Here is a 9700-nt window from a genome sequence, read left to right as displayed (position 1 = left end):
ATGCACTTGTTTGTACTAAAGTTTCACCTGTTTTCTGTGTTTTAAGATTAAAAATCCACCAGTTTAAAGAAAACTCTTCACTTTTATTTATTTGCAGTGAAATGCTGTGACACCTTTTAAAAAAGCAAATAACGTGCGCAAATGTCACTGCCACTCTTTATTCAAATGCATTCTTTGCAGTGAGTGTGCGTCTGTGTGTGAATGTGTGTGTGTGAGTGACGTCATGTGCAGACAAAGGTCCTCTCCTGCAGAGTGTGTGTGGCAGTCGGTCGGTCAGAGAAAGAGAGGGAGAGCTTGGCGGAGCCGCCGCGCCAGCGCAGAGAGGCACGGAGACGCAGCAGAGAGCATCAAGGCGACTTCATCTGGAGACGAATCAATTGAGCAACTTCACAAACACGGACACGCTGCTGGTGGAGAGAATAAAAAACAATAAAGCATCGGAGGAGGTGTTGCTTTTCTGCACGGACATAAAATGAAAGGGTTACCTGGTTGTATTTTGGATTTGGAATCTTTTATTACACCGCTGCGACTTTGACACAAGAGTTGCGCAGGCTGAGTCTCTAGGAGTTTTCTGTTGGAGGGATTTCAGGCACCTCGAATCAAACTTGAGTTGGACATCCAGGAACCAGTCAGGGAGTAAGCTACCCACCTACTGCTTTCATTGGAAAGAAAACACAGTAAGTATTTCTTATTGCATGAATCCTTATTTTTAAAAAAAGTTCTACTCCAAAGCGCACTTACGCGCGTCTTAAATGCACGCACGGATGTGGGCATCTTTACATAATCAAAGTATACCTGCCACGTAGACGCGGCTGGAAAGCGTTCGGTTGAGATAAAGCCTTTGATGGCATTAGCAGATGCCTGAATCCGCTGTGCGCACCGTTATTTCGATATGGGGAGCTGTGCGCACACAGGGGTCGAGAACGGGGACGCGGCTGGAATGAAGGACTTGTTGCGCCAGAGCTGGGCTCTTTATCAAACACTGGGATTGGAACAATATTTGTGGAAGGGAGTGAACGGAAAAAAAACACAAGCGGGCGTTGGGTCTGGGAGTAAAAAAGTTTGACATCTGTCTTGATTTTCCACGCTGATGTGCAGTCAGAGAATGTGTTTGGAATTTTTTGTTTTCTTCATGGGACCTCTTCCTTTCTCACCCCCAAATGTAACCCCCTTCCTAAACAAAACAAAAAACAAGTTATCCATAATCAGCTGTCATACTTAATACTTATATTAGTGTCAGCACTTATAGGTGTAACTGCTAAACATGCTGACGAGGCCAGCAGCAGACTAATAGTCCCCAAACGCTTCTTGCGGTGTTGGCATCCTCCCAAAGTATGCGCCTTGATGCTGTCTACTACCGGCAGGAGTCAACACACCGTGCTGTGCCCTGGACTCAAGCCTTCAAATACAACACTTCCATGAACTAACTTAGTGTCTCGCTGAACTCTGTTAGAGATGGGAGACTGGCAAAACTCGTGATGTGGTTTGGTCCTGCAGCTGCCAGAACAAGATCAGAAATGCTAGATGATTCACAGGCAGACAGAATGTTAACCTCCATCACCTGCAGCAAGGATGGAGATAAAGTATGCAGCAGGGTGCCTGTGATTGTTACTACTTGTCCTGCTGTGACACAAATATAAAGACATCATTTGTTGTGTCTTTTAAGCTACACAGAACACACCATATTAATGATCATTCCTGCATCTAGATCAGGTTTGGCCAGGTGCTTCCTGTTGTTCTGATGACATGATAACTCATGCGAATAGCTTTGGTTTTTCATTCAAATCAAAGGTGCGCATAAAAAGGATTATTGGTAATGTTTAGCATTTACAGGAATACGCATTAACCACAAAGTTCAAGGCGGTAATGAACGTGTGTCATGCTCACTGAGTCAGTTCAGAGGCTGCAAAAGTTTACTCTAAAGAAGGGCATCTTAAACACTTTTTTTTCTGCCCGACAAGTGCTGGTTGATGAAGCTGTCCAACATTTTTGTGCGAAGCAGAATATCTCAATGACTTCTGGCCAGACTGCTGTGCAACTTGGCATTTGTGTCCCTAGAGGGGAATTCCTAATCTCTCTGGAGCCTCTTGAAGTTTCATTGACAGCAGGTCAGGTTGGACTTTTTACTTTTAAGTCTCTTAGAATAAAACTAATGTCCCAGTTGCTATGGAATTTGTGTGCATTTGTCACCTTCAGAGGTCGAATTTGAACACTTTTGGTAACTTCTTGACCTTTCCCTCGAGTGCCATCACCAGGCAAGCATTTTCTAATTGTTCTACCCTCTTGAGTTTCCTTCATTTAAACCCTCAGGCTGAAAAAAATGCATTTGTACTTAAACTCACATCAAAGGAGAGATAAGAACTGAGCACTTAAATGTTCCACAGATGATCTGAGATTGGGCAAACAGGTGGCTCAGGAAGTTTCCATCGGTCTCTCTACACCCTCCTTTCATAGCATTACAGAAACCCAACAGAAGCCTTGAAGGTGCTGCTAAAGACCCACATCCTCTTGTTGGGGTATGATTGGTTTTAATAGCTTGATTTGCCTTCATCTTTGTTGTGCTGCAGTTTGTTCTCTATTATGTTCATTGTTTTCTTCTGTTCTCTTTGTTCTCTTTGTTGTTTGTTGTTGTTGACATGATTTGACTTGGCTTGACTAGAGTTAGTGTCAAAGACAGCAGTGAAGAGGGAACTGGTGGCTCTGTCCATTTGGGTCATTATATGAGCTTTCATTTAGTGCCACTATTGAGACAATTATTGACGCCTTTATGCAAATTATCGTCCCTGAAAGTAGAAAATAAATACAAAAGGGCAAATCACCTTGATTTTTCATGGATGTTCATTATCTCCATATATTGGCGATCCAATGGCTTTTCTCTCACCCACATTTCCACATGAACCCAAGAAATAAAAGCCCCTTTTACACTGCCAGATTTTCGGCGAATGTTGGGCCGTTTTGCCGGCAAGCTGCGAGCGTTTAAACACACACGCGAGTTGATCCGAGGTGCCCGATTTTCCGCCTCGTAGGGTAGTCATATTGACAGAAGCTTTTTGGTTTATAAAGAATGAGGCAGCCTTCCGCCACGGGAGGGGCTGTTGATGATGCCGCACGTGCGACCCACTGGCGGTGGATAAACAGGAAACAGCTGATAGCAGGAATTAGGGAGCAGCTAGTAGCAAGAGGGAAATACAAACCTGACAGACACTGTAAAGATGAGCAACTGGGGAGACAAGGAATTGCGCGCCCTCCTTGCCCTCGCAGACAAAAAGGCCATTAACCGTCAGATGACGGGGACGGTGAAGAACGGCCGACTTATGAGAGAATCGCCGAAGGACTGACCAGCCGCGACTTCCCTCCCACGTCACTGTTTACGTCACACACTGAGCTACACGTTTTGTTACTTGCTCACGCCCCCCATTGCCCCGAAAAAGGCACATTCTGTATAAACAAAAGTAGGCAGGCGACATTTTGCCGCACTCCCTGATTTTGCTTTTATACTGCCAATGCTGAAAAAAGACTGATTGGGCTTTCCTGCAAATTTGCACAACTCCTGTTTGAAAAGGGTTAAAGTTTGCAATTCATCTTTTTTTTAGCCACTTGTAAAGGTCTACAGTGAAAAACAGTCATATACTCCCTGCGTGCTAGGTGTCCGTGCCCTTTTGATGCTACCCAATTAATACTGATCTGACGCTAAAATGGTGTGTGTGTGTGTGTTTATTTGTGAATTCACAAGAGACGGTGAGAACACTGTTTACCTCCCACCCACTGCCACAAACCTCAGGGGGTCTTTGATGGTAAATTGGAGTGTGAGGACCATTTACACTTCTGTGGATAGATTAGGTCTGTAGCTTTCAAGGTGTTTTATTTACGGAATCCACATTCTCAGAATAATATTTTGCATTTGTTGACTTAATATGTTACAGTAAACTGTTTTTCCCCTGGTTGACATATGGGAACTTTTGAACAATTTCATCTTATGGTATGATGCTTTGAGAAATCTCTTGCATGTTGAGACAGAAGTGGGATATGATAACTAAAGCATAGGGTCTTTTTCATGTTCAGCCTTGGGTGAAAAAAAAGACATTTAACCTTTTCCACTTTGGACATGAAGAATTATTACTTGTTATTGCGAAATTCCTCAGAAACAGGGCTGCAGCCCACTTGGTGTCCTGACCTATGGTTTATTGAACCAAGGCCAGCTTTGCTGCTTATAGATCTTAATTTAGTCACTCTTACCAATATGCTGACAACACTCTTGCAAATGTGGAACTGGACAATTTAAAAAACAAAAGAGATGATAAGCTTTAGTGATTCAAGACAGTTTAGGGTCATCACACTCTTTTAGATGGATAGGATGTGACTCATATGATAAAATAGCTTCCTTTCCTTGAAAACAAAAACCTGACCTTTTTACCCATATCTTAGTCGTATACATATGATATATTATGATGCATATTCTCCAGCATTTTGGCACAAGCACAGCTGCTGCAGTGGGTTGTGACATGAGGAGATAAGATGACAGGAGAAGACAGGAAGACACTGAGACAGAATAACAGTTTGGAGCTGTGTTGAGATAGCAAATAAAAATGTTGCCTCCCTGTGACAGCCTTTGCATACAGAGCAATCTGCAAGAGATAATGTTTTTTTAAAAGCAGAATGGTTGAGCTTTTGTTAGATTTACTGAACTTTATTTTGTGTCACATACAGCATGAGATAACAGTCAAACTTTCCAAAACACTTCACAGTCTCAGAAACCATTGACAACTGGTTGGACGATAATAAGCCTCTGGGGTTCAGCTTATCTGTTTAAGCATATATCTGAATATGAATGCAGACAAAAGTTAGTTAAAAGCTAAATTGTCATTAAACAATGATGGATGCTTTGCGCCTCATAGCCCTGTTTCTTGCCCTGTTTTTTGGTCCCCATCTGTTGGGGTACCTAGCACACAGATCTGGTACTAAAAGGTGGAGCTGTGAACACTGCAGTCTGATTGGTCAATAGAGGACGAGTTGTGGCTGGTGTTGAAGCTCATTTAACTACTGTTATGGCCTCTTGCAGCAGCTGGAGTCTGAGAAAGAAAAAATTTAATTCACTGGGTCAGCTGCCGGCAACTTTTAAGGTGGGACATTAACTTGTAATGTTACCCAGTGCATGAGTTGACGATGTGAATCCATCAACACACCTTAAATTTCACTGTGACAACTTTTACCATTACTTTAGTTTTTATTGTCTCTCTTGGATGACATACACTTTTAGTAATAAGTGGATCCTCAAGCATTTAAAATATATATCAATTTAGACTCGCTAGGAGAAAAAAAATGCATCGCTGAGCGTCGTTCCTGTGGGCTCCAGCAACACTGGAACGGAGATGAAACGCTAGAACCGCGACGCCAGTAAAACCATTGTTTTCCCGTGATACGGCGCATCTGACCGGCGTTCAAGCGTCTTTTTAGATGGGCGTTTTTCCCAGCATCTTTTTAGACGCGCGTTTTTGTAGACGCTTCTTTTTAGACGTGCGTAGACACTGAAAAGTTAAAATATTTTCAACTTTATGAGCATCAGACGCCAGTAGCTAGCGCGCATTGAATAAGCACTTCCAGCGTTTCAAGCGTCTTTGAAGCGTCCGCGTCTCTAGCGTCTCATTTCTGTGTGATCGCCCCCTAAATGCACAAATAAATAATAAATATCCCATGGAGAGAGACTCTCACTGCAGCCTGTTCTATTTTGTTCTGAAAATGTCGGCATGCAACCTCGTTCTGTGGATGATAAACGAGGTGTAGGTCACCAGTGATAAGGAAATACAGCTGGTGCTTGATGGAGCAGTGAGTGACAACCCCGCCCACATTTAAGAGTACTGTTTGTGGAAACGCTAGGGTCTTACGTGTTAGCGGGTTGTCTGAAGGGTTACTTTTGGTTCCAAATAGGTTCCAAAGGTACCATACCGACAGTGTTCAGTGGTGTATATGTATTCAAATATCTGTTTATAGTGATTAAATATTTAGCAAATATGTATTATTGTATTGGCCATCCTCATTTTCATGTATCTTAAGACTTCTCAGTGGATAATCACACACACCAGCACTCCAAATACGAGGTCAGCATAGTTCTCAGGAGCTCTGTGGTTTCCTCAGTAACCAGGGAAGAGGTGCAGGCTATTAATCCTCAAAGTTCTGGTTGATAGATCTGACAGGATTACAAAAATAAACTCATCCCAGAGTTATTCCACAACTTGTGAAATGCTGAAATGCATCAGGGATAAGCTGATGCTTCTGACTTCTGACCTCCTTGTGCAAACTAAACAAAACTCCCACCGCAAGGACCTATCGTCTCCCCCGAAGATGACTGCTTTATGTTTCCCTGCGTGAGCTCCGACATCGGTCAAGAGAAAGGGTCCTTGAAACATCTGTGTTGTGATTACTGTAGGCACGATTCCTCCTCCCCCTCGTCTAAGGACCTGCATTCCACCCATTCTTACTCCCAAGGTCCAGATTGTTTCCACATTCATGCAGGTAACACAGTCGCATTTTGTGAGCCACTGTGGAGGAAAGAAATCTCCTTCAAGTGCATGTGAGCAGGGAAATGATTCGAGCAAGAGTTGGTACAAAGCTTAGTTTTATCACCAGCATTATCTCCTAAGTGCTCTTTGCATTCACATTTGTATACATGTTTGTTTGTGGAGCTTCTCAGCGCCATTTCTGTGGGAATTCTGAAGAAGGATGCAAATGTTTCTGCTTCAGTTTCCTTTCCAGCTCATGTGTGAGTTTGTGGTCAGACCACTTCTTCTTCTTCAACGGCTTATCATGATTTAGTGGTCGATCACATCTTTAAAGCATGACACGCCACAGTGAGTCGGTCTCGATCATGCTTTTGGTTTGCAGTGACATGGGACTTGTAAGCGTAACGTATAAAGTATAAGCATAAAGTATATAAAAAAAACCACACAATGGTCAGTCCATCCGCTGCAGTGAAAAAAAGGTAAAAACCTACCTCAAGCTTCAACCGTCCCACTTGTGCTCGGTAATTTTTGTTTTTATCATGATAAAAACATCATATTCTGTGATATGCAAAAATGCCTGTGTGATCACCAGCAACGACTGTGAGGCTGGTTTCATTTTTGTTTGGAAGGTACACACTTGCTCTCTTTTGGTTGGACAGAAGAGGAAATGGCAGATTGATGCAAGGAATTGAACAGCTGCTGCTGAGAACTTGACTTATTTTAATTCAACTAAATAAACTGAAAAGTAGTGGCCTCCACTCCTAAAATTGCCTTTAATGTGACTGCTGTCTAAAGCCCCTTTCCCACTGGACAAAAAACCCACTAACATCTGGCTTTTGTATTTAATGTGAAAGGTTACAATCAGTATTCACTTCTGGGACAAATGACTCTGCAATAATCATGGGTATTTATCGGCTCTAGCTCTGAATGGCTTCGGTCTGCAGGGATGGATATACAACATCCAGATGGACATGCAAATTCCTGCCCTTTTAATGGTGTATACAGTGACCACCACAAAATTCCATGTGTTTCCCCGTCCAAGCAGTGTTCAAACATTGCTCCAAATTAGTCGGCACCACCTTTGAAAGAGAGAGTGATGAAGTAACAGATATGAAAAAGAACGACAAAAGAAGCAACCACCTTAACAGCTTCAATGGCCTCCATGCTTTTTACTGTTTACTCGCCCTGTTTTAGGCGCATCCATTGTATCCATTGATGAATTTAAGGGCAGCATATAGAATGTGACGATAGAGACACGTGCTTGAGGCCAGTATGTTTGAATAGTTGTTGTTTTATTGTGGGTTTTTGGATTATATGTTGTATTTGTTGCATTTTAAACGTGTTTTCATTGGCTGCTACTTCGGCCAGGTCTCTCTTGTAAAAGAGATTTTCAGTCTCAATGTTACCTCCTGGCTGTAAATCTGTAATATTGATCGTGGTACACCAGAATAACACTGGTCTACTGGCAGTGGGAAAGGAATATATTGCCAATTTCTAGTGGGGTTTCCCACATTTAAAAGTGAAATACTTGCATTAATTGTGTGTATAGTGGTGAGACATTCAGACAGGTGGTGAGGATAGTGACCACCTACATTTTGTTGGAGGAATATTTTGGTGAACAAAGTGCCACCTGGTTGTGACAATGCAGACTTGCATGGATTTACAAAATTAAGGCCGGGGTGAAGACCTTGTATTGTATCATCAGGCTTTAGCATGGCCACTTAACACAGGCAGAAAGAGAAACTGTGTTAAAATCACCACCAGTTTGGCAACCAATAAGAAAGCCTCTTTAACTGTTAAAGACGTCCTGTTGAATGATTGTATAGATGGCCGTGGTATATTTCTGATAACGCACTGCAGACTGCTCTGGCCGTCAGACACTATCTGTATGTTCTGCTCACGCACACTAAAATATAAATGTACAAAGGTCCTCCTCCCACTCGTCTCTCTGCCTCCTCATTTTCATCTCAGATAATGCAAAAATAAAACTGTGGTTTTGACAGGAAGCTGTTCTCGTCAGTTTACAGACACTGCTGCCATTGTGTGTATATGCGTGCGTGACGCACAAAAAATTGCAGTTGAGAATAGTCGACATTTTTGACATTGTTATCTCATAATGTGGTCAGTGTATGTTCAGTTGGATGATGACGGCGAATGGAAGCGTAGCTATGCTACCATGTTACCCAACACAGCATCCTCTTATTATGACACATTAAGGGGACTTTTTGAAAAGTTTTATGTTCTCAACAATGTTGTTGCCCTTGGTCAAATGTTCAATATATATTTCCCTGGGTCAATATGTTGAAATAATCCACCTACAGCTAAAATCTACGAATGTTATATTTGAAAATTTCCAGTCTTCGAACAGAAATTCCTGCACACTGCTCTTGGTCAGCTTCACAATTTATTAGCAACACTAACGTTTCAGTTGTCCTGGACTTTTGTCAAGAGTGTTCAACACCATTATTTCCAACACTGAGAGGCCGTTTACACGTACACGGTGATTTTGATAAACGGAGACATCTTCCTTCGTTTGTGCCCTTCGTTTACACTCAAACGGAGATTTCTCCTCTGAAAACGAGTCTTTCTAAAAACTCCGGCCAGAGTGGAGATTTTGGAAAACTCCGGTTGCGCATTTGCATGTAAACTGAGATAAATGGAGGTAAACGGAGTTATAGGCAGCCAACGTCACAGTATGCACCGGAACTTGCGCCTGTGTCAAAAGTGCGACCTATGTTGCTATGGTGACAATGGATACATGGAAGGCNTTTTGGAAAACTCCGGTTGCGCGTTTGCATGTAAACTGAGATAAATGGAGGTAAACAGAGATAAACGGAGGTAAACGGAGTTATAGGCAGCCCACGTCACAGTATGCGCCGGAACTTGCGCCTGTGTAAAAAGTGCGACCTATGTTGCTATGGTGACAATGGATACATGGAAGGCTTGAGCTTCTCGTTACACTGCCACCTACAGGTTTGGCATGCTCTTGTGTATATATACACGGGTAAGTGTAAACGAAGATCTTTTTGAAAACGGAGACGGTGAAATGTCCGTTTATGAAAATAGCCGGCAACGTGTAAACGGCGTCTGAGGCTGAATCCAAATGTCCACCCTCTGGATTTGCAGACTGAACCTTCACAGACTTCCGTCCTCTTTTGCCCGGACATGTCCACTTTTGACGTCCTGTCCAGGGCGTCCGGGGG

The 9700-nt window shown here is 42.7% G+C and overlaps 1 protein-coding gene across 1 annotated transcript in view; it reads left to right on the top strand.

The window, feature by feature from the left end:
* Positions 1–266: 266 nt before the first annotated feature.
* lpar1 (lysophosphatidic acid receptor 1) overlaps positions 267–9700 on the top strand; it is a 58323-nt gene continuing 48889 nt past the window's right edge. Inside the window, exon 1 of the mRNA XM_050053275.1 lies at positions 267–677. The gene's annotated coding sequence lies outside the window, so the exon portion shown is untranslated. The remainder of the gene's footprint in view (positions 678–9700) is intronic.

The sequence above is a fragment of the Epinephelus moara genome, chromosome 9 (genome assembly GCF_006386435.1).
Source record: "Epinephelus moara isolate mb chromosome 9, YSFRI_EMoa_1.0, whole genome shotgun sequence".
Lineage (NCBI taxonomy): Eukaryota > Metazoa > Chordata > Actinopteri > Perciformes > Serranidae > Epinephelus > Epinephelus moara.
Note: the sequence above shows the minus strand (reverse complement) of the source record. Positions and strands in the feature narration are given on the sequence as shown.